Below are 26,305 nucleotides of genomic sequence, written 5' to 3'. Positions count from 1 at the left end.
GCTAGGTCATGTCCAGGGCTGTAATAGTAATAATCTTTATTGTCACAATGTAGGCTTACATTAACACTGCGATGACGTTACTGTGAAAAGCCCCTAGTCGCCATATTCCGGTGCCTGTTTGGGTACACAGTGGGATAATTCAGAATGTCCAAATGACCTAACAGCATGTCTGTCGGGACATGGTTGGGCTATGGTTGGTATCCTGTTGCCCCCTGGAGCTTTGGGTGTCCTTTCTCGAAGGCATCCTGAGAGCTTGGGTTTTGCTTCTTCTGTGCATGAGGGCCTGGGTTAAGCTGAGTCCTGTACTTTGGTTCATATTCTGTTGCCCTGCCTGAATGGCCAGGTCAGTTTCCTGTTTGAATGAGCAGCTTGTAAATGAGTGATAGGTGTGCACCAGGGGAATATGGACCCACGGTGAGATCCTGATCCTTTGTCATCCTGTGCTCCACTCCTGGTAGTTCTAGTTCTCCTTCCATTTATGGTGTTGTTGAGAGGTGTTGATGGCACTGATCATAATCCAAGCCTGTTGCTGCTGGTTCTCTGTGTGGAATGATGTTGGTTCTGTACTGAGCCTGAGACTGGGGTTATGTGACAGATATGTGACACACTTTCAGAACTGGGGTTCTCATGTATTTTCATTGCATGTTTCCTTTACTTTTGGGATTACTTGCTTGCCCAAACGTGGTGCAAAAACTTTATTGTGGGATCTCGTGGCAATTGTGAGCAATTGTTGCGTGGGAAGGAGTCCATCATTTTACCATGCCTGCTCCTTATTCCCTGGTTGGCCTTTTGAGGCATTAAGTTATGTCTAATAATATTGTTATGATGACTTGGGCAAGTACGCATTTAATTTCGACCAAAATGATAACACAAGTGAATTAACCAATAATTCTTGTAAAAATACCCAAAGTCATGGACTTTCGTGGTGGTCTTGCGCTGACCGGTCGCACACAGGGTGGCCCCTGCTTGAAGTTTTGGTTTTGGGCCTTTCTGCCCGATTTAATGGGCTCTTTGGTTGGAAATTGTGTGAAATAAATGGTGGGAATTTAAATTCTTCTCTGAGGTGGAATGTCGGTGGGTTTCTGCACCCGACAGAAGTCTAGTAAGTCGAGGGTGCTGGAAGCGGAGAATCTGCGTGCCGCAGTTACAGAAGGCATTGCGGAGGCAGGGAGGTCATCATCGTCCACCCCATTGCCAGTGGAGCAGTTGATGGGGTTGATTAAGGGGGGAGTTTTGGCAGCATCAGCTAGAGATGCAGGAGGACTTGTCGAAAGTAATTGTGGGCGCGGTAGCCCCTTTTCGCAGGGCCATGGAGCAGGTGGAGAAGCGACTGGAGTCACAAGTTGCAATGATCCAAAGGGTGGAATGGGCATTACAGACCACAGTAATCGAATTGTGAAGTTAGACGCAGACGTGGTGATGCTGGGAGCGGTTTACAAGGAGCTGAAAGTAAAGGTGGAAGATAAGGCAAATCGGTCCAGGTGGCAGAATCTATGCATTGTAGGCATGCTAGAGGGGATGGAGGGAGCGAGTGCCATGGCCACGTCTCGAAGATGTTGGCAAAGCTGGTGGATGAGGGAGTCTGTGAGAAGGCCCTGGAGCTGGACCGAGCACATCGATTGTTAAGTCAGAGGCCGAGAGCAGGGAAGCCACCGAGGGCAGTGATGGTGAGAATGGACCGATTCATAGAATCATAAAATCATAGAATTTAAATGCAGAAGGAGGCCATTTGGCCCTCGAGTCTGCACCAGTCTTGGCAAGAGCACCCTACTTAAGCCCATGCCCCCACCCTATCCCCCATAACCCAGTAACCCTGCCTAACCTTTTGGACATTAACGGGCAATTTAGCAAGGCCAATCCACCTAATCTGCACATCTTTGGACTGTGGAGGAAACGGAGCACCCGGAGGAAACCCACGCAGACATGGGGACAAAGTCCAAACTCCACACAAAGTCACCCAAGGTAAGGCAGTAGTGCTAACCACTGTGCCACTGTTCCTGAAGAAGGAGCATGTCTTGAGGTGGCTGAGGATGATAAGAGACTGTACCTGGGAGGGCCAATGGATCCGAATATAGCAGGACATTGGTGTGACCTAGACAAGTGGCTGCCTGGCTTTAATTGGGCCAAGTGGGACCTTTTTTGAAAGAAGATTTGGTTCGGTGTGGTGTACCCGGCCAAACTTTGGGTGATTTTTAAGGGGAAGGAATATTGTTTTACGATGCCCGAAGAGGCACACAGTTTTATTAACGAGCATGGTGTGAAGGAGGTTGATTTGACAGAATGTTCTTGATGTTTTGGTTTCTGAGGTGTTTGTATAAAACTTACCAGTGTGTATTCTGTTTTCACATGTTAGCCTTTTTGGAATTACACGGTGGTTGAGGGGGGGGGGGGGGGGGGGGGGGGGGGTTGGGTTGGGTTGGGTTGGAGTCCTGGGTGTCTCTGTCCTTTTGGTAGGGGATAGGTGGGGTGGGGGGGGGGGGGGGGGGAAGTAGAGGGCCGGGCCCACACCAAAGGCTGGAGGTGGGAAGATATTGTGGGGGTGCAGCAGGTTGGGTGATATGGACGGGGGCCTTTGTTTTGGTCTTGATGGAGGTTGTGTTTCTTCAGGAGACACATGCAGGTTAACGGTCAGGTGAGGTTCAGAAAGGGATAGGTGGGTCGGACGTTCCAAGCTGAGAGGGGTTACTATTCTACTTGGTAAAAGAGCTATCATTTGTGATGGTTCGGCAGGTGTGGGACCTCGGGTCGATTTGTGATGGTCCGCAGGGTTTTGGAGGGGGCGCCGGTAGTGCTAGTTAATGTTTATGCACCTAATTGAAATGATGTGTTTGTTAAGCAGATGGTGGCAGACATTCCGGATTTCGGCTCTCATAAATTAATAATGGGGAACGATTTCAACATGCCTGTTAGATTCTTGGTTGGGCCAGTCGAGTCTGAGGAAACTGGTTAGGTCAGGAATGGTGAAGGAACTGGAGGTGTTTATAGACCAGTTAGGGTTAGAACATAGAACATTACAGCGCGGTACAGGCCCTTCGGCCCACGATGTTGCGCCGTCCTGTGAAACCCTTCTAAAGTCCCTCTACACAATTCCCTTATCGTCCATATGCCTACCCAATGACCATTTGAATGCGTTTAGTGTTGGCGAGTCCACTACTGTTGCAGGCAGGGCATTCCACGCCCTTACTACTCTCTGAGTAAAGAACCTACCTCTGACATCTGTCCTATATCTATCTCCCCTCAATTTAAAGCTATGTCCCCTTGTGTTGGACATCACCATCCGAGGAAAAAGGCTCTCGATGTCCACCCCCTCTAATCCTCTGATCATCTTGTATGCCTCAATTAAGTCCCCTCTTAACCTTCTTCTCTCTAACGAAAACAGCCTCAAGTCCTTCAGCCTTTCCTCATATGATCTTCCCTCCATACCAGGCAACATTCTTGTAAATCTCCTCTGTACCCTTTCCAATGCTTTCACATCCTACCTATAATGTGGCGACCAGAACTGCACACAATACTCCAAATGCGGCCGCACCAGAGTTTTGTACAACAGCAACATGACCTCATGGCTCCGAAACTCAATTCCTCTACCAATAAAAGCTAACACACCGTACGTACGCCTTCTTAACAACCCTCTCAACCTGGGTGGCAGCTTTCAGGGATCTATGGACATGGACACAGAGATCTCTCTGCTCGTCCACACTACCAAGAATCTTACCATTAGCCCAGTACTCTGCCTTCCTGTAATTCCTTCCAAAATGAATCACCTCACACCTTTCTGCATTAAACTCCATTTGCCACCTGTCAGCCCAGCTCTGCAGCTTATCTATGTCCCTCTGTAACTTGTAACATCCTTCTGCACTGTCCACAACTCCACCGACTTTAGTGTCATCTGCAAATTTACTCACCCATCCTTCTACGCCCTCCTCCAGGTCATTTATAAAAATGACAAACAGCAACGGCCCCAAAACAGATCCTTGTGGCACACCACTAGTAACTGGACACCAGTCAGAGCATTTCCCATCAACCACCACTCTTTGTCTTCTATCAGCTAGCCAATTTCTGATGTTAGCGCAGGCGGAGCTGCCGGCCATGTTGTCTCAGACATCAATTTTGTTAATTCCCAAGAAGGATAAGGGCCCGGTGGAGTTTGGGTCATACAGGCCCATATCCCTTTTAAACACAGACGTGAAGGTGCTTGCTCAGGTAATGGTGAGGCGGTTGGGGGTGTGTGTCCTGGATATGGTGTCGGAGGATCAGACAGGTTTTGTGAAGGCAAGGTAATATTAGACGACTATTAAATGTGGTTATGGCATCGTCTCAGGGCAGGGTGTCGGAGGTTGTCGTGGCAATGGCTGCGGAGAAGGATCTCGATAGGGTAGAGTGGAGGTTTGAGGTTGTGGGGAAGTTCAGGTTTGGGGCCACGTTTATCCCACGAGTGTGGTTGTTATATGCGGCCCCTGCAGCTAGCGTTTGGACAAATTTGATTCATTCAGGAGGTTTCTGGTTACACAGTGGTACAAGGCAGGCCGATTGTACTCCAGGCATCAAGGGAGTGATCAGGTGTTGTAAGGGGAGGCAGGGAGCATGGAGTCTCATTCAATGCAGATGATTTGTTGCTCTATATTTTCAATCCGTTGGATTGTTTGGATTGGAGACGTTTGCCGCATTTTTGGTCTATAAATTGAATATGACTAAAAGTGAAGTGTTTATGGTGAATCCATGATGTGCCGATGCTGGCGTTGGACTGGGGTGAGCACAGTAAGAAGTCTTACAACACCAGGTTAAAGTCTAACAGGTTTGTTTCAAATCACCAGCTTTCAGAGCACAGTTCCTTCCTCGGGTGTTTTATAAAAGAAGCCGTGGGGGGGTGGGGGGGGGGGGGGGGGGGGGGGGGGGGGGGGGGGAAGGAGAGGAGGGGGTGCTGGTTGGGGGGGGGGGGGTGCTGGTTGAGGAGGCGCCGTGTGTGTGGACAAGTTTGAGGGCTCTGGCTGCAGCACCCCACCGCCGCTCCACTTGCCCCGGGGAGATATGCAGTGGCTTCATCTTTCAAAGTCTGGAACCTTCTAAGGCGGCATTTTGGTGTGTGGGGTATGTCAGTGCTGGCCCCTATTTGTGGGACTCACCGGTTCACCCGGGCGGGTATAGATGTGACATATAGGCGGTGACATTGGGGAGGGTTGGAACGGGTGAGGGACTTGTTTGTGGAAGAAAGGTTTGAAATTTACAGGAGAAATATGAGTTGATGGGGTGGGGAGGTGTGCATTGAAGAAGTTCAGGTATATACAGTTGTGGGATTTTTTGCGGAAGGACGTGCCCTCGGTTGCCGGAACGTACTGTTTTGGACAGGTTGTTGTCACCATATTAGTTGGGGGATGGGAAGATCGTGGATATTTATGGATGGCTGGTGGGCACCGGAATAGCACCAATTGAGGATATTAAGTGGTAGTGAGAGGAGGAGCAGTGCATGGGGTGATATTACACACCAGGTGAATGTAACGTACTCGTGTGCTAGGATGAGTGGCCCTAGTGGTGCATAGGGCTCACATGACTTGGGCACAGATGAGTGGGTTATTTTCAGAGGGAAAGGATAAGTGCCAGCAAATCATGTTTGCATGCTTTCATCATGTCCAAGGTTGGTGGGGCTTTGGGACCTGATATTTGAAGCATTATGGAAAATTATGGGAGCTGAGATGTCTGCGCCCTCTGGTGGCAATCCTTGGACTGTTGGAGCTGCCAGAGCTGTTGGAGGGGAAGGGGTGGGGGTTGATCTGGTGGCCTTTGCCATTCTAATTGCCCAGTAGCGAATTCTACTGGAGGTGAGGTCGGTGGCGCCACTGTGGGTGTCGGCGTGGTTGGGGGTCAAGCAGAATTCCTTAAATTAGAAAAGATTATGTTTGTCTTAGGGGTTTGGAAGGAAGGGGGAGTCTGAGCAACGTGGAGATTGTTCTTGCCCCTGTTTGAGGACGTGTTTGTCTGCAGGTTGGGGAGAAGTAATGGGGGGTGGGTGTTAAGGGGAGAAAAAGGTAGAAAAATGTCAACCTGTGGAGATTGTGTTCTGTTTTTGAACGATTATGTATTCATGTTATGTGAGCTCTGGTTCGAATAAAAATATTTTTCAAAAATAAGTAAATACGAATACCCAAAGTATTCGCTGCTCACTAATTACACTCACCAGGTTTGTAAATGTAAAGAGAATTATTGTTTATTTATACCAAGAACTGTAATGAAATACACAGCAGAAATAGTTTGTTGACTATTAACTAATACCTAACTCCTACTTTAACCTGCCCCCCCCCCCCCCCACCCTCTATACACACAAGGGGTAAAAATCTTATGTGAAAGAAAAATATTTTTTGTTTCAGATGGCCCTTTAGCATACATTCTTCACAGTAAGATAGCGGATTAAATTCTTTCTTTTAGTCTGTACTGGCTTCTCCGTAGATTCATTTGCTCAGGTTTTCTACAGTTTAGAAATACAGTGCTCCCTACTTTCCTGGAAAGGCCTCTTATTCTTCTCATCAAACTTTGCTTTCAGTTTGTGGTTTGTCTTTGGGTCTCTGTAGTTCTAGGAACACAACACCCACAGGCTGCTGAAGAGAAGAGAGACCGCCCTCTCAGCAGGCTTTCTGGACAGTTTGCTGGATCTTTCTGCAGAGGATTAGCTGGACCTTTTACCTCTGCTGCTGTAATTGAAACTGAAAACGTCAGGTCTCTGAGAACCATTTCAGTACGATAAGATCCAATCACCATCTGTTACCAGGCAGAGCACAGCCTTTTGGGCCAATTCATTGGCCACCAGCCAAATTAATCAAACCGCATCCCAGTCCATCTTTCTCACTGGTGCTGGCCAGTCTACAACACCAGTTTAAACCAGCACATACTAGCACAATGATCGCTCCTGCTTCTGGATTATTTTGCTTGAATGAAAGACCACCAGCTGCTTGCTCGGTCCATTAATCATCCATGGATCAAAATATGGATAAAAAGGGAAGATAAGGAAATAAACAGCAAGGACTAACGAGCTAGTTATACTGCTGTTCTCCTGTCCCCCTCGCTGTATTCGCGTATGCTGACCCTTCTCTTTGCTTGCTGTGCTCTTTCAATCTTGTGGTTTTGATGTGTTGTTTGTTAAAATGTAAAACCTTAATAAACAGACTTTAAAATAATTCTAAATCAGTGCAGCACATTTTGTGACTTGTAATCCAAATCCATCTTCAGCAGTAAGTTTCAGACCTACTCTGTGTAATAAAGCCTTCAATATATCTTCAACCGGCCTGCATTCATGCATAGTTATGACCTAAAATTATACAAAGAACCCGCAAAACAATCAGACAGCGAGAACGTACTGAGAACATATTGTCATTTTTTAAATTTTCTGCTAACCTCTGCTCGAGGACACTTTATTCCAGAATTCACAGTGCACTTGCTTCATGTAAATTCCCCATGCATGATGTGCTCACTTCAGTATGTGTGTGTGGCCGCATTATTGTGGCTACTTCTATTGCCCATTCAGGTACAGGAAGTTGAAACAAGCATCTAGTTAAGGGGGAATGCATGGAGCTATTGCAATCTCTGCTTTGCCAGTATAACTGAGTCTACCACTGTAGATGTTGAAATATTCATTTCAGACTGGTGCAAATATTACTGTTAGGGACGGGATTCTCCAATAATGGGGTTATGTCCCCACGCTGGCGTACAAAGCGGCGCCAACCACACTAGCGTCAACGGTCCCTGATAATGGGGAATGCTCCCCTTCCAAGGGAGCTAGGTCGGCGCCGGAGTGGTCCCCACAGCTCCAGCCGGCGGGGAACGGCTGGCATATTTCCGCGCATGCGCGGGTTTCCCTTCTCCGCGCCGGCTCCCGGGCAATTTGACGGATCTCTACAGGAGCCTGACGCAGAGTAAAATAGGCCTCCACGGAACCAGCCCGCAAGTCGGCCCTGATCGCGGACCAGGCCCAAGGGGTCGGATCCCGCAGACTCACCGTCCAGGTCCCGCCGTGTGGGACCTGAGTAACCCACACCGGCAGGATTCAGCTGAACCCGTCGGCCCATTGGGGCCCGGAGCCGGAGAATTGCCGGGGGGGGGGGGATCGGGAAGCCGGTGGGCGCCCGAGAATCGGCGAGGGAGAATCGGGAAGCCGGCGTGGGTGCCGGGGAGCGATTCCTGTGCCCCCGCAGGGATTCTCCAACCCGGCGCAGGGTTGAAGAATCCCGGCCGGGCAGGGTAAAACGGGGAAGGCTGTTCACGTTTCTTATTTTGAAATGACAAATCGTCCTGAGCAATTAATATTTTTCAGTCCATCTTGTCATCCTCTGCCTTGGTCATGGAAACTGTGTTTTCCTGTCTTGTTGCACTTCCATCTTTGCTGCTCAAATCCACAGAAAGGCGTTTGAACTTTTGCAGAGTTGAAATTGTGTTTTGTTTGCAAAGATTTCCTCACCACTGTATCTGTTACTGTTTAAGTCTAAAGTGCGATTGCTCCACAAGCTGATTGCAGTCCCTGACTGCAAATCTGCTAGAGATCAACCCTGTTATGCTGAGAATTTGGTTATATCACAACCAGTTAGTTGCGTCCAGAGAGGTTCTGATAATAATCCTGTGATATTTGTTTAAACATTTTCACTGTTGTCTTTTACAAGCCCCGTTGTAATATATGCTAATTATTTATTAAAAGGAAGAATATTTTTTCATGACCCAGTTGTGCTCACTAAGAAGTTATAATTGGATAGTTTTCATTACAAAGTAAAGTTTGACTTTGGAATAAAGAAGCATTTAAGTATTTTCTACATGTCTCAATCATGGTATTCTATATCATTAAGAAGCAGCGTTAATAAGTGCAGACTGATCTTCCAAACCCATTTTCATTAGTGCAAAAGTTTAATGCGAGTGGCACAGTGGTTAGCACTGCTGCCTCACAGCTCCAGGGTCCCAGGTTCAATTCTGGCCTTGGGTCACTGTCTGTGTGGAATTTGCACTTTCTCCTCCTGTGTGCGTGGGTTTCCTCCGGGTGCTCCGGTTTCCTCCCACAGTCCAAAGGTGTGCGGGTTAGGTGGATTGGCCATGCTAAATTGCCCGTAGTGTCCTAATAATAAGTAAGGTTAAGGGGGGGGTTGTTTGGTTACGGGTATAGGGTGGATACGTGGGTTTGAGTAGGGTGATCATGGCTCGGCACAACATTGAGGGCCGAAGGGCCTGTTCTGTGCTGTACTGTTCTATGTTCTATGTCTGCGTGGGTTTACTCCGGGTGCTCCGTTTTCTTCCCACTGTCCAAAGACGTGCTGGTTAGGTGGATAGGCCATGATAAATTTCCCTTAATGTTCATGGTTAGGTGGGGTAATTGGGTTATGGGGATAGGGTGGAGGTGTAGGCTTTCCAAGAGCCAGTGCAGACTTGATGGGCCGAATGGCCTCCTGCACTGTAAATCTTATGATACTATGAGAAAATATTACCCACTTATGTGTAAATTTCCAACACAGGGTTACATTTTATTTAGCTTTTGATGGGACCTTTTTGGGGATTTTTTTAAAGCTGTAATTTGTGGCCTCCCACCGAGTCTGACATTCTTATGATGTGATTACTTTAATTTTTAAAAATGTTGACATTTTTTAGAAAACTTTCTAATAGGTGTGTGTGGTTTCTCTTCGGTGGAACAGCAGATGCATTTGTTGTCATGTTGGATAGAAGCTTGCAACTTGATCCTTGATTATACTGACATTTGGGTGGGGGAATACAAGAGAAATTTATAAAATGGATTAAATTTTAATTAAATGTCAACCAACTTTGATGAATTTAATGTGCGTTTTTCATCCAAGTTTACATGTCAATACAGACCTTATTTTTTGTATGACTCATTCAGAATAAATGACTGAAATATTTAATCTCTCCTTCCAGCTTCAACATGCTGTTCATAGCAATAAAATTTCAGCTTTTTTTTCATGTTCTCTCCTTTTAGAGATGATTCTTGATTGGTGATTTTGCAATTAACTATTTCAGTACGCCTTCATTCTCCAATGTTTGTAGCAGTTCATTAACAAATGGCCACATTTACCATGTTGCAGATAGGGTGGGGAACAATCTGAAGAGCTAGAACTTAATATTGTGCTCCTGACCATTTGTTTTCGCATTAGCTTATGTGACAGTGTCATAGGGCGCCATTGAACGGCCTCGTCACGCCTCTCGCAAGATTTGCGTTGCTCTGAAAGCCTTGCAAAATCTAACGGGATCTCTCAAGATGTTTGGATCTGGATCTTGTCCTCGCTGAGCAAGATCCAAATTTATATCTTTAAGTGAGCCATTAGGCTCATTTAAACATGTCAGTACCGTTTCTCCCGAGGCCTGGGAATGAACGCCTGCACCAGGTAGACCAAGATGCTGTTCAGCACTGGCCCGCGCAAACATGGACCAGGCGGAATGGCATCTGGGGGAGGGGGCTGTCCAAGGCCATCAGAGGCTGCCAAGTAGTTGGGTTCTGGGCAAGGTGGTACCCTGGCACACTCACTGCTGCCCAGGCTGTCTGGGCACTGCCAGGGTGCCAGATTGGCAGTGCCAAGGTGCCTGGGGTGTCAGATTGCCCATGCCAAGGAGTGGGACCAGGTGCCCTGCCCTTCTGAGGTGGGGTGAGGGGGACTCGAGGACCCTCTTAAGAGGAAAGTTGGGGGTGTTGGAAACCACATAGAGTCCAAGGGGGGAGGTTGAGAAATCGGCGTGGCATTTGAAAATGGCACTTCAATCTCTTCGCTGGTGCAGGAAGTAAGGTAAATACAGCCTTGGCAATGCGTTTCTGACTTGAGGCCACCTTGATAATGGGGTCGTTCAGGATGCTGTGAATCACCCCGCTATACGCGCCCACAACAGGACTCTGTCTTTTAGTTCAGAGTTAAATCGTGCAATAGAGTCATTATTATTATGGCACATAAGGAGACCATTCAACAAGTATTATTGAGTCCAGGCCGGGTCTCTTTATAACAATTGGAAGAAATAGTGTGAAAGTTTGTCCTGGAAAGTTTGGCTGTATGTAAGGTAGATAAATCACTGGGTCCGAATGGTTTGTGTTTCAGGTTGTTGAAGGACGTCGGGGTGGAGATAGCAGGAGGACTTGCCTTACTTTATCAGAGAATTAGAGAGTGCCAAATGCAACATCCGTATTTAAAACTGCTGTAAGAACAGTCCCAGCGAGTACTGGCCAGTTTAACATTAGTGGTGGGCAATTAAGGAAAAAATCGAAAGCACTTGGAAAGGTTTGAGTTAACCAAAAAGAGCCTGCATGGAATGTAAAAGGCAGATTGTGCTTGACTAATATAATTAAATTTTTTGATGAAACAACAGAGAATATTGATGAAGGGAATGCGGTGGATGTTGTCTCCGTGGATTTTAAGAAAGCTATTACAGACAGGAGGGGGTGAATTTGAACAACCCTGATTTCTCATCTTGCCACTTGCCCATGAACAGAGAGTTTTTGATTTGTGGGCAGCACAGCATAGTGGTTAGCACAGTTGCTTCACAGCTCCACCGGTTCGATTCCCGGCTGGATCACTCTCTGTGCGGAGACTTCACGTTCTCCCCGAATGAGAATCCCACCCGGGATGTAAGTTTCTTTGAAACTTCCAGGTAGCTCCTTTTGTTTCGGGGGTCACAGTCAGATATATAGGGTGGGATTCTCCGCACCTTCAGGGGCTCGGCCGTTGCCGGATTGTTTGGCGTCACGCCAACCGGCGCTGAAGGGCCTCCCCCAGCCGGCACGAGTTCACGCATGTGCGGGAGTGCAACCCAGCACATGCACAGGGGGGTTCTTCTCTGGGCCGGCCATGGCGGAGGTTGACAGGGGCCGATGCGGAGGGAAAGAGTGCCCCCACGGCACAGGCCCGCCTGCAGATCAGTGGGCCCGATCGCGGGCCAGGCCACCGTGGGGGCACCCCCAGGGGCCAGATCCCACCCGAGGACTCTGCAGGCCGCCCGTGGAGCCAGGTCCCGCCGGTAAGGACCTGTTGTGATTTACGCCGGCAGGACCCGCTGGAAACGGGCAACCACTCGGCCCATCGCAGGCCGGAGAATTGCCGGGGGGGGGGGCCGCTGCCAGCAGCCGCCGACTGGCATGCCGCGATTCCCGCCCTCGCCAAAACCCCAGCGCCACAGAATTCACGCCCCCTCCACCCCCCCCCCCCCCCCCCCCCCCCCACCCCGGTGATTCTCCGATCCGACAGGGGGTCGGACAATCCCGCCCATATTCTTCCATTTTAAAAGGTCGTTATCTGTTTTTTATAATTTTAGCAATAGCCATGAGGATATGTGTATCGATCTGTATAAAAAAAAAAACAGCCTTAGCCCCCTCACAAAGCATTTGACTGAGCATCACATAAACGATTGGTTAAATATTGAGGCTTATGGAATTTATTGCCCAGCTGGGTACAAAATTGGCTTAAGGATGAAAATGAAATGAAATGAAAATGAAAATCGCTTATTGTCACGAGTAGCCTTCAATGACGTTACTGTGAAAAGCCCCTAGTCGCCACATTCCGGCGCCTGTCCGGGGAGGCTGGTACGGGAATCGAACCGTGCTGCTGGCCTGCTTGGTCTGCTTTCAAAGCCAGCGATTTAGCCTGGTGAGTCAAAGTAGTTCAGTAAAAGTTCACAATTTGCTGATGGTATCAAACTTAGAGGAGTGACAAGCATTGACAGTACAAATTGTCTGCAACAGGGCATAGGTAGGCTAGCAGAACGGGCAGTCAAGTGGCAGACAGAATTTAACACAGAGATGTGTGAGTGATGCATTTTGGCAGAAGCTATAGTGAGAGCCTATTTAGACGTAATGGCACAATTCTGAAGAGGTTCATGGGCTTAGATTTCTGAAGGTGTTACTGCCAGGGGAAAGCAGTGAACTGGAACCCCCAAATGTTTCTACTTTATTTTACTGTCTGTAATCAGTGTGGTTTAGTTTAGATAATGCTGAGGTGCCCAAACCTCCATTTGTGTATGGTTAGTTCTTACAAAGTCACTGCCAGCAGACTTTCACAGATTTTAAACCAGGAGCATTAATTATTCATACATACTTTTCCAGAAAAGGATTATTGTTACTTGACACACACCACATGCACACAAGAAGGATACAGTAAAAGAAAAGGGGTTTCACTTCAATGAATATTAAGACCAAACAGAATAGTTAATAGTTCACATTTTGTCAGGAGCTCAAGTTCAGATGAGTCCATAGCTGAAGACAGGATTTGATGGAGTTCTTCAGAGCAAGAAATACGTAGCATTTAGAACAGACAGCCTTGGTAATATTTGTATCCAGAGGACCAGTTTCCCTTGCCATCAAATCGCAACAGTGCAGAAGGAGACCATTCGGCCCACCGAGTCTGCACCGGCCCTGTAAAAGAGCCCACGCCCCGCCTTATCCCCATAACCCCACCTAAACCTTTGAAAACGAATGGTCAATTTAGAATGATCAGTCCATCTAACCTACACATCTTTGGACTGTGGGAGGAAACCTGATCATGCGGAGGAAATCCGTGAAGACACAGGGATGAATATGCAAACTCTACACAGTTGGCCAACGCCAGAATTGAACCTGACTCCTGGTGCTGTGAGGAAGCAGTGCTAACCACTGTGGTACTGTGATGCCCATTTAGGCAAACTCAGGATATTTTGGAAATAGGTTTTCAAGGAGGCTTTAAACCCTTAGCCATGTGGCTTGGTAGAAGGCTAGATGTTTTTGCCGAGCTTCAGCCGTCATAGGAGCATGGTGGCGCAGTAGATTAGCTTTGCTGCCTCACGGTGCTGGGGACCCAGATTTGATTTCGACCTTGGGTGACTGTGGAGTTTGTAGGTTCTCCCCATGTCTGCGTTTGTAGGATGCTCCTTCGGATGGTTTGTGCAGACTCTATGTACCGAATGGCCTCCTTCTGCACTGCAGGCATTAACGATTCTATATTCCTTCCGATATTATTGCAGTCTCTACAAAAAAGCAAGCAGGGCCAAGAATAAAAAGCTTTCAAAATTTAAAGGCTTTTGATCATGTTATGACTAGCCATTGATACATGGTGGAAGCCATTGACAGTTGTTCATGTTAACAAAGTAGCTCCCACCTCCTGACGTGCAGCAGTGACAGATGGAGATCCTTAGCACCTCTGTGCATTTGTTAGCTTTTGTTGCCTAGCTCAATGTTTTTCAAACTTTTTTTCCGGGGACCCATTTTTACCAACCGGCCGACCTTCGCGACCCACGCCGGCTGACCTGCGCGACCCATCATTTCCTCTTGCCTTCTTTGTTGCTGACAAAAATGGAGGAAATGGTTTTGGGTCCCTTTGGCCCCAATGGTCCCTTTGGCCCCCAACTTGTTAAAAAAAAACATATAAAAATAAAATGCGGCCGCACTGCGCATGCATGCCTGATCATAGTTTTGCGCACGCGCAGCGATGATCGGGCATGCTTGCGCAGTGCGGCCAATTTTTTTTATCTGTTCGTTTTGAAGGCCGCTCACAGTCGGCATTATTAATCTGCTGCTGCGCGCAGAATTGCGCGATCGGGAGCGCCGCAACGGAAGGCTCCACAACCCTCCCGAGACCCGCCTGTGACCCACCCGCGGATCACGCCCCAGAGTTTGACAATGCCTGGCCCAGCTGACCTGGCATCAGAAGGTCTGAGGGCTTATTGTCCTTGTTGGTTTGGAGTAAGTACTGACAATGGCAGGTGTGACATTACACAACAGTGTTGTCCAGGCATTTTCATTGCAATCCATTTTTAGAAGCTTCCAGGAGCTTGGCGAATTTGCAGTTCCAAAGGACAGGTGTCCTGTCACAGCCATCTTAAAGAGCAACAGTGTATTTTTTAAAGAGTTTAAAAATATGTGTAATGGCTCACTTCTCTGCTCAGACAGACAAAGATAACAGGACATTTTGAGAGGGTGGCAGAAAAGCACATGGGATCTGGGGCTTGATAAAAAGAGGTATTGAGATCAAAAGCAGGAAAGTTATTCTGGACCTTCATAGGTCATTTGAAGAAATGGGTCCAGTTCTGGTCAGCACGCTTCAGGAAAGATGTGAAAATCTTTGAGAGGATCTAGAGGAGATTTACCTGAATCGCTCCAAAGATGGGAAGGTGTTTAATTACAAGGCTACATTGAAAAGGATGGGGTTGTTCTCCTTGGAGCAAAGGAGATTGAGGATCAGGTATAAGATTATTACAGACTTGGATAAGTGACCCCATGAGCTGATGGTCCAAGGGCTATGGGAAAATAGATTTAAGGGATGCTGGGGAATGTGAGGAAAAACTTTTTAATGTAGTGAGTTGTAATGATCGAGAGCTTGCTCCCCACGAAGATGATGTCAGCGGAAACAATCAATGACCTAAAAAGGAAATTGGATCAGCACTTGAAAGTAAACTTGCAGGGCCACGAGGATAGAGCGAAGGAGTGCAACTCACTGATTGGATTGCTCTGCAAGGGGCTAGCATCAACTCAATGGCCAGATTTTCTGCCCACCTTCGCCACAGGCGCAAATGGCACCATTGGTTCGAAATCCCAGGAGAGTCAAAAAACGAGAATCTCACCGGCAAGACATCTTTTTCAGATTTCCCCCAACATCCGCCAATGATGTAACGAGATTCTCGCCCTGAAAGGTTGAGAACCTCATTTAAGTGAATCGGCACGGTAGCACAGTGGTTAGCACTGTTGTTTCACTGTGCCAGGGTCCCAGGTTCGATTCCCGGCAGGGGTCTCTGTGTGGAGTCTGCACGTTCTCCCTGTACCTGCGTGGGTTTCCTTCGGGTGCTCCGGTTTCCTCCCACAGTCCAAAGATGTGCGGATTAGGTCAATTGGTCATGCTAAATTGCCCCAAAGTGTCCAAAAGTTAGGTGGGGTTGTAGTGATGGGTTGGAGATGTGGGCTTAAGTCTCTCTCTTCCAACATCCAACTCATTTATATTGATCAAAAAAGCAGTACGCCGTGCACTAATCCTTGAGGAATCCAGTCTCCATTCTCCAATATCCGTTGGAATGAAATATAACCACTTACCACAACTCGCTATGTTTTGACCTGAAACTGATTTTTATCCAAATAACATTGACCGTCCTATACCATGAACTTCAATTTTGGTGACCAACTTTTATATGGTACTTTCTCAAACACTTTCTTACAATGGATGTTGACTATATGGATTTTATTTGCTTCATCAACTTCCTCTGTTACTTCATCAAAAAAATAGAATTTTTTTGTCAAGCATGATCTGTCTTTATGCTGGCTGTCCTCAATCAACTAAATTACAAGTGGATGTTGATTTTTCCCTTATTTCTAAAAGCTTACCCACCATGGATGATAAAACGACTGTCCTGGACGAGGAATTTTCTTCCACCGTTTCTTGAATAAGATTTCATAGCTGGTAAATCTCACGAGAGGTCTCCTGGCTAACATGCTCAGCACAAGACTTTTTCATTTCCCTTAAATTTCCCCCAGGGTGTCACATTTGCCACTCTCCAATCCACTGCCCCCCCCCCCCCCCCCCCCAACCCCATTTCTCAGGAAGGTTGGATGACTAAGACAAGTTCATTCCGTTATCTCACTCCCATTTTCCTTAACAACCTGGAGCAGGCTGCTTATCTACTTCAAACATAGCCAGCCTTTCCAACACAACTGCCTATCAGTTTTCACCCCACCCATTACCTCCATCATTTCCGCCAAGACCGATAGTTTATCAACATCCTCTTCCTAATTAAATATCAGTACAAAGTACGCATTCAGAATTTTAACCTTGCCCTGTGTTTCCAAACAAAAGTCACCTTCTTTGTCCCTAATAGGCCTCCCCAGCTTTTGACTACCCATTCACTATTTGCAAGCTGGTCGAATCATTTTGAGTTTCCTTTGATATTAACTGCCTTCCTATTTTTACATTCTCTCTTTGCTGTTTTTTTTTTACTTCCCCTCTCATCCTGTTGTTTTTGATCTGGTTCTTGCTTGAAGAATTAATCGAACATGCACCTCTTTTTTTGTTTTTTTTGTTTCATCGTATCTCTATCACCCTTGTATTCCATTTCCCTGCCTTTCCCTCCTGTTGGAATGTACCAAACCTGTGCCTGATATATCCTGAAGGATCACCCAGTGTGGTAACTTGACCACAAAAAGGTAATTGAAGCGCATTGTTAATAAAGTTAATAAATAAAGTTAATCTTCTTTAATATATAAAAATAACAAAGTTTAAAATACAGTATGGACTCAAACACGGGAGCAGCTAGCTAAGTACCAAAATAACAGAATGGAATTAGAACTAACAACACTTGAATAAGAATATACACAGGTAACAACAGCAACCAATGATGTCACAGCATGTACTGATTTGCCGAGTGCAGCTGGCCGAGTTCCCGCTGCCGTAGTTCTCCCATGGTTCCACACGGCGGGAACTCAGCATGGTGGCAGCGGACTGAGTCGGCAGCCAGGATGGCCAGGCTACCGATCGGCGGCCAGCGAGCCGCAGGCGCACGCAATCTGGGCTGGCCTATCTTCTTGGTGCCAGTCCGTGGCGTGGGTTTGTCATGTCTCGCGGGCGGCCGACACAGGCCGCCGCCATGCGCACGCGCAGACCCCCGATCTGAAGTGCAGGGCCCCGTATTGGCCGCCAGACCTGCGAGGCCTACTCCTGGGCCCTGCTAGCCCCCTGCAAGTCAGAGAATCAACCTGGACTTTCTCCAGGTAAATCCAGAGTGATTTGCGTGCGTTTTTTTTGCTGGCGTGGGAACGTAGCCCCTTTATTGGAGAATCCCGCCCCACATTTCCCCCCCCCCCCCACAAATAAATTTTCATTCATTGCATTTAGAGCATTGTGTACAATTTTGGTTGCCTTATTTAAGAAAGGATATAAATGTGTTAGAAGGAGTTGAGAGAAGGTTCACTCAATTGATACCTGTGATGGAGGAGGTTACTATGCAAGGAATGTTTGGGCAGGCTTAACCTGTATCCATTGAAATTTAGCAAATTGAAAGGTGATCTTATTCAATGGGTCAGTTAACTCCATTAACTGGACGGCTGGTTCGTAATGCAGAGCGATGCCAACTGCACGGGTTAATTTCCCATACCGCCTAAGGTTATTGATGAATGCCCTGCCTTCTCAAACTTGTCCCTCACTTGAGGTGTGGTGACCCTCAAGTTAAATCACCACCAGTCAGCTCTCCTCAAAGGAGAAAACAGCCTATGGTCATCTGGGATTATGGCAACTTTCACATTTACTTATGAAATATACAAGATCCTGAGGAGGCTTCACATTAGGGGTGGTCTCATTTAGATGGGGATGCAAAGAATGTTTTCTCTGAGGGTCGAGGACCTTTGCAACTCTTCCCCAGAGATTGCGGAAGCCGGGCCAATTAATATTTTTAAGGTAGAACTGGATAGATTTCTGACGAACAAGAGAGTCAAAGGCTATCGGGGGGTCTGCGGAATGTGGAGTTGATGCCACAATCAGATTATTGAATGGCAGAGCAGACTTAAGGGGCCGAATGGTTTGCTTTTGTTCCTATTTTGTATGTTTATGCAATCACTCGTGCCCAAGTGTCCCCTCTGTAGTGATAGCATGGTTGAGAACATTACACCCTCCACTCCTGTAGACACTTGATCACGTGGCCCACCTCATTCCTGAGCACCAAATCCCAAAATACCTCCTTAGTTGGACTGAGAACATACTGGTCAAGTACGTTTTCCTGAACACATTTCAGGAATTCACCGCCCCCGCCCTCCCACACTCCTTATCCTTTATTCTAACATTATGCTAATTGAAATTGCTAAATGATGTCGAACTTACTGTGTGACGTCCGACTATTTCTCAATTAACAACTATTTTTGAGTAAAAGCAAAATACTGCGGATGCTGAAATCTGAAATAAAAGCTGAAAATGCTGGATAAACTCAGCAGGTCTGGCGGCAGCTGTTGAGAGAGAGAGACAGAAAAACATAAAACATAGTGAACATTTTGAGTTTATTGGACCCTATTTGACCCCAATGGACTTACAAAGTTAACTCGTGTGTCTCTCTCCACAGATGCTGCCAGACCTGCTGAGTTTATCGGGCATTTTCTGTTTTTATAACTATTTTTGAGAACTGCGCATCTGTTCACAGTGAATAGGTGTATTACAATCCCATCTGATTTCCAGCTAATTCCTGATTAGTTTTCTTCTCAAAAATTAAAAGCTATACTTTGGTCTGCGTGAAATGATTTGACTCTGGAACTTCTGTTTTGTTTGAAACATTTTCATTCAGTAACAATTAGAATCTAAAAATACTGACTTTTTTAATGAGGGTGTGATCCATGTATCTATATTTGATTCTCCTGTGATACACAATGAGTTATTATCAATATAATTGACAAATGCTGGAAACACTGAACACGCCATAATGGAGGAGATGTTGTGTTAATCTTGCATTGTATGTTTTCCATACTCCCCATAGATGTGTCCAGTATTTTCTGATTTTTGATTTCATTTCAGATTTCCAGCATTTGCAGGTTTTTATTGTTGAATAATTATTTAATGGTACCATCTTCCTTTCTTTAACCTCTGGCTCCTTCGTCACAAGTTTTATTCATTTGGATTCATGAACAATGTATTTATACAGTTTTTAGTGAATGCCTTTGTACACTGTTAAAAACCCTGTTAACACATTTCTGTAAGTTCACAACTTAATAAAAATTGCACATACAGGAATTTCAAACTCCATGCGCTGGGTTTTCACGTGATATGGGGGCTGGAGTGCAGGTGGGTGGAGGTTCAAACAGCAGGGAACTTGTTCAGATAATTAAAAGGCCAAATGAGACCAATAATCAGAGGCTGACTGCCCATGGGCCTCCCGCAGCCTTCGGAGCACAGCAGCTACCTGAAGGCAGCCTTGTGGCAGATCTGGCAGCCAGCACTCTAGACTGTCTCTGAGGAAGCCCCTCCCACTCCCAAGCTCTCGTAGTCATGTTTTTTTTCCTTCAAATGTTTTAAAAGCACTGGGAGGGTGCCTCAGGATTGAGGTACCCTGTCTTCCTCTTAACTGAAATGGCAGGGTACAATGCTGGTGGTTCTCCTACTGGCCTCTCAGCTTTGACAACTTCACAATGTCCTTAATTAGATGGCAAACGTTTCTGTTGGCCAATCAGGACACAATCAATGCCTGGTGGCTGCTCCTAACACAGTGTGGGTACGATGGGGTGCTGGGATCTGAATTTGATGCCAACATTAGGGTCCTGAATAAAATGTAAAATCCTATCCCGAGCTATCCCTAGAATTTTTCTAATATCCATTGTTTTTCAAAAACGGGCACAAACAAAAAAGAAGATTGGTTAGCACTGCTGATTAGTGCCAGTTAATGATGATTAGTGATGTTTAGCAGTGCCACCTCACAGCGCCAGGAACCTCGGTTTGATTCCAGCCTTGGGTCATTCTCCCAGTGTCTGCGTGGGTTTCCTCTGGGAGCTCTGGTTTTCTCCCACAATCCAAAATGTGCTGGTTAGTTGGATTGGCCATTATAAATTGCTCCTATGTGTCCAAAGGTTAGGTGGGGTCATGGGGATAGGGCAGGGGCATCGGCCTAGGACGAGTGCTCTTTCAGAGGGTCGGTGCAGACTTGATGGGAAGAATGGATTTCTTCTGCACTATAGGAATTCTGTGATTTTAAGAATAGCAATCTATTGAAAAATTAGCATTTACACATTGTGCACTTCATTTTTGATATTTTCTCAAAGGGTAGCAAGGTGGCACAGTGGATTAGCCCTGCTGCCTCACGGCGCCGAGATCCCGGGCTCGATCCCGGCTCTGGGTCACTGTCCATGTGGAGTTTGCACATTCTCCCCGTGTTTGCCTGGGTTTCGCATCCACAACCCAAAAAGATGTGCAAGGTAGGTGGATTGGCCACGCTAAATTGCCCCTCAATTGGAAAAAATGAATTGGGTACTCTAAATTTATAAAAGGAAAACAAAAATGAAGTTCACACAAAAATGCCAGGATTATAGCTTCTATAAAAACAACCAATTATATTCCAGACCAGCAGGACTCTTGGGAGTTGTGGTTCAACACTCAGCTGATTTAGTGAATTGAAGGCTCCTGACCTGGACACAGCCAAAATATGTATCCAATAATGAGTAACTTTCGATACGGAGTTGTTATTCTCTGAGTAACTTTCTGTTATCATGTTTGGATTGTTTGCAGAAGGATTTCCGTGCCCAATAAGTGCTCTTTGTCACTGTGGGATTTTTATGGGTCTTGCTCACTTGTGTTTTATGGACTTCAGTGTAATTGGACGCCACTGTGTCAGGTTACTGCTGATCACCGCTAGACAAAGGCAATTGTGATTATCTGCTTTCTATTAGAATTTCTCCCTCCAATTTTCTCCTTTTCCTGCTCCTGAAGGCAATAACTCATTCAGTGTACAGTTTTGTAGGCACTTGGTGCCCTCTGGTACTTCATTCAAATGATGGTTATTACCAAGGAATGCACCAGAGACGGAGGGGTGGTGAGTAGAGGGGGGAGAGAATTATTTGATGAAACAGGTCAATCTTGCTCTTTCCTCTGTTCACCAGGATTAACTGAATGTCATTTGATCCTTGAAACTCTGATTTTTTTTCTTTACCCTAGTGGAAGCCATCAGCTAATCGGACCTAGGATTTTCCTGGTCTGCATAGCTCAGGACCAGAAATAATGGTGCATTTGCCCACTAAACTATCAGAATATCTATTGTGTTGTACGCTTTTGAATAATATTAAGCTGATCCATTTTCATAGAAATCCTACAATGCAGAGGAAGGCCATGTGGCCATCGATGCTGCACTGAACCTCCGAATGAGCAACCTAACCAGGCCAACTTCCCCACCCTACTCCCGCAACGCCACGCATTGATCGTGGCCAATCCACCTAACCTGCGCATCTTTGGACTGTGGGAGCACCTGGAGGAAACCTAACACAGACTGAATGTGCAAACTCCACACAGGCAGCCAAATCCTGAATCGAACCTAGGTCCCTGGTGCTGTGAGACAGCAGTGCTAACCACTATGCCACCGTGCCGCCCAACAATCAATTTTTCCTATGAGATTACACTTGCAGAATTGTTCAGCCCCAGATAGTCTCACACATACTTGATGCAAGGACTTTCTGTTAATTTACATATTTCACTTCTCCCACAAAGCCTTCAGATTTTGGCTATACTTAGGAGAGATGCTTCAAAAACTACGAGTGAACAAATTATCATAAAAGAATGCCTCTTTCATTAACTGTCTATCTGCAGATCAACTTACTCAAGAAATCTGTAAACACTGTACGCTTTGTCTACAGAGGAAGTTGGGTTGAACAATGAAGAGTTAAGGCCTATAGCCCTCAGCTAGTAATTTTACAGTCTGCTTTTAATTATGTGGAGCTGCCAGCAACGCGTGTCTGAGTGTTTCAGAGTATCTGGAACTTTGCCTGTGCTTCAGAAAGGCACCAATCCTGTATTTTCTAGTTTCCTCACCTCAGACTGGGAAAAGAGAGCATTCTTTGCACTTCTGTGCAGCAAGTATCATTCTTTTAACTTTTTCTTCTTTTGAAAACTGTAAAAAAAAACGTTTAATATGCCTATCATTGATGTTTGGGGACAGTTGTTGGTATGTCAGATGTCTTTTGCGATCTATAGTACGTCTTTGCACTATTCTTCAATTGTAGCATGATGGAAGGTTGCACAAAGGTAGTAATAATAATAATAACCGCTTATTGTCACAAGTATGCTTCAATTAAGTTACTGTGGAAAGCCCCTAGTCACCACATTCCGGTCCCTGTTCGGGGAGGCTACACTGGAATTGAACCCGCGCTGCTGGTCGTGTTCTGCATTACAAGCCAGCTGTTTAGCCCACTGTGCTAAACCAGCCCCTCTGTGCTAAAACAGCCCCTCTGTGCTAAACCAGCTCAAGGTGATTGTGATTCCATGAAGAATTTCTGACAAATCCAGAGTGGCCACTTTGTCAAATTTAACATTTATTACCACAAGCTAAAAATTCGACTGCTCATTTAATGTGAAGTTTGTTTGCAAATGGTATCTAGCGTTTTGAGGGTTAATCCTGTGTTGTCGAACAAACGTATGTCCTGAGTATTTCAACAGCCGGTGATCATGGGTCTGAAGTGAAATTGCTGATTTTCACATGAGCACTGCTCAAGAACTTCTCCACAGTTGATTTTGATGTCACCCATTCTCCCAGCAACGGCTCCACATTCCCTTCGAGGCTCCCAAATCCTAACAAATGGCAAAGGAGAAAAATTACAACTTTTGAAAGATAAAAATTGATGGATATTCACAACAAATACAAAAAGCACAGACTGGTGTTATATTCCACCAAATGCCATGAACAAGAGGCATAAAATTCTGGTCGGGCTTTACCCCAGAGAAAGATTGGGATTGACACTGGAGTAATCCTGCCACTGTCTTATCAATTTTGCACAAGGAGTCACGTTCCACTGATACAGGAGCGACAGTACAAGGGCAATCTTCAATTCCTTTCAATTCTGCGAATTGGCAAGACCAGAGGATTTTAAACTGCAGCGAGAAAGAGTGAGATTTCCCATCCAAGAGTCTGTGAGAGGAGCAGCATTTTTAAAAAGAAAGCCAGATTTTGCTTTTCTTCCAAGAATTGGTGTGACGAGAGGGGCTATCCTGTAATCATTTTCCAGTCAGAACTCCCGTTTGGTAAGAAAACCCGAGCTTTGACACCATAGCTGGAAGGAGGTAGCTGATTAGCCCATTAACATTTCCTGTTTATGTTAACTAGGGAATTTCAATCAGGAAGCCCTGTCTGTTGGTGGTGATGGACCTGTGACAGGATCACCAGTCCCCGTACATTAGCATCCTCACTACTGCCATGTGCCACATTGACTCACCCCCTGCGTTATGTGGATATAGCAGTCTCATGTAACAACAAGGGTGCTCACTACATGGTCTGATGTGGTGGATGCTGGCCCGGGAGGTTCTGCGTCTGAGTGGCATCATTAGCCGTGAACAACCATGGGAGGTGATGCGTGATCTGTACTCCTACAGGGATCCCGATGAGAAGGAGGAACAAGATGCCGCAGAGAAGGCTGCTGGTAAGGGTTACCAGGGAGAATGGACCCGTCCCATTGCAGAATTCGTTCTGCCTGAGGTTACTCACTGGTCTGAGGGGGTTCAGGTCCCATCTGTGCCCTTTCAGCAGTTTGCAGCTATCACCAGTAAAAATCTGGCTGAGGTGCTGGAGGTGGCAATTCAATATGTGAAGCCGGTAATAGTCACCAGTGAACCAACTACAAAGAACTGGAGTGTCCAGCCTGCTGCCGAAGACTGGTCTGCTGCTCCCACTGCACAGGCTCCAGAATGGGCTGGTGCTATAGCTGATTGCTCCTAGGACTGGGCTTGGAATTGACCAGAAAACTCACCTGTCTTATCTGCATTTGGTTGAAAAGAAGGAAATTAAAGTGACTTGTTTTTTTTAAAAAAAAGATATAAGCAGACAGGACTAAAGACGTTATTTAAAATGTAATCAATAAATAAATACATTAATTAATCAATGAAAACATAAAGATGGCAGGGCAGGTGATGTGTTGCAGCTGCAGCAAGTGGGCGCATCTAGACACCAATGTAATCCGAGGCAAACATGTGTTCAGTAAGTGTATGTAACTCACAAAACCTCGGGTCAGAGTCATTGAGATGGAGGCCATGTTGCAGTCACTACAATGCATCAGGAAGGGGGAAAGTTACCTGGATACATTCTTCCAGGAGATAATCACACTACTTAGGATAATGTAATGATTTGGTCCATGGTTAGCGCAGGGCAGTGTGACTGTAAGTAAGGAAGTTTTAGAAATCGAGAAGGATTGTGGAGGAGCCTCAGTCATTGCAATTGTCCAACATTTTTTATGTATTGCAAACTATGAATGAAAACATGGGCTGCAGGATGAATGAATGAACTGGGGAGGTTTTAAACTAATGTGGCAGGGGGATGGGAACTATATTAGGAAGTTAGTAAAGAGGCAGCAACTAAAGCCAGTAAGGTACTAGATAATACACTCATTGTGACTAAGGGGAAGAGTAGACAGGGAAGAGGTGATGAACACAAAGGGGCAGGTGGTCTGAGGTGCATTTGTTTTAATGGGAGAAGTGTAGCAGGTAAGGCAGATGAACTTAGGGCTTGGATTAGTACCTGGGAATATGATGTTATTGGTATTACTGAGACTTGGTTGAGGGAAGGGCAAGATTGGCAACTAAATATCCCATGGTATAGATGCTTCAGGAGGGATAGAGAGGGATGTAGAAGGGGTGGAGGAGTTGCATTACTGGTCAGAGATGATATCCAGCTGTGATTAAGGAGGGCACTATGGAGGATTCGAGCACTGAGGCAATATGGATGGAGCTAAGAAATAGGAAGGGGCAGTAACATTGTTGGGACTTTACTACAGGCCTCCCAAAAGCAAGCGTGAAGCAGAGGTACAAATATGTAGACAGATTATTTAAAAATGTAGGAGCAATGGGGTGGTCGTGATGGGAGATTTTAACTTCCCCAACAGTGAATGGGACTCATGTAGTGTTGGACGTGTAGATGGAGCAGAATTTGTAAAGAGCATCCAAGTTTTTTAGAGCAGTATGTAAATAGTCCAACATGGGAAGGGGCCATACTGGACCTGGTATTGGGGAATGATCCCGGCCAGGTGGTTGAAGTTTCAGTCGGTGATTAATTTGGGAATAGCGATCACAATTCCGTAAGTTTTAGAATACTCATGGACAAAGACGAGAGTGGTCCCAAAGGAAGAGTGTTAAATTGAGGAAAGGCCAAGTATAACAAAATTCGCAAGGAGCTAGGGAATGTGGATTGGGAGCAGCTATTTAAGGGTAAATACACATTTAAATGTGGGAGTCATTTTAAGGAAAGGTTGATTAGAGTGCGGGACAGACATGTCCCTGTGAAAATGAGGGCTAGAAATGGCAAGATTAGGGAACCATGGATGACGGGTGGAATTGTGAGACTAGCTAAGGTGAAAAAGGAAGCATACGTAAGATCTAGGCGATTTAAAACTGATGAAGCTTTGGAGGAATATCGGGAAAGGACAAATCTCAAACGCGCAATAAAGAGGTCTAAAAGGGGTCATGGAATATCTTTGGCTAACAGGGTTCAGGAAAATCCCAAAGCCTTTTATTCATATATAAGGAGCAAGAGGGTAACTAGAGAAAGGATTGGCTCACTCAAAGACAAAAGAAGGAATTTGTGCGTGGAGTCGGAGGAAATGGGTGAGATTCTTAATGAGTACTTTGCATCGGTATTCACCAAGGAGAGAGACATGACGGATGTTGAGGCTAGGGATGGATGT

At 46.0% G+C, this 26,305-nt stretch overlaps 1 protein-coding gene and 1 pseudogene across 14 annotated transcripts in view; both read left to right on the top strand.

The window, feature by feature from the left end:
* The window catches only part of LOC119970170 (nuclear factor 1 B-type-like), a 743,034-nt gene that overhangs the window by 570,031 nt on the left and 146,698 nt on the right, over positions 1–26,305 (top strand). The window lies entirely within an intron of this gene.
* On the top strand, positions 1,554–24,348 carry LOC119970529 (annotated as a pseudogene).

The sequence above is a fragment of the Scyliorhinus canicula genome, chromosome 8 (assembly GCF_902713615.1).
Source record: "Scyliorhinus canicula chromosome 8, sScyCan1.1, whole genome shotgun sequence".
Taxonomy (NCBI): Eukaryota; Metazoa; Chordata; class Chondrichthyes; order Carcharhiniformes; family Scyliorhinidae; genus Scyliorhinus; species Scyliorhinus canicula.
This window is presented reverse-complemented; position numbering and strand designations above follow the sequence as displayed.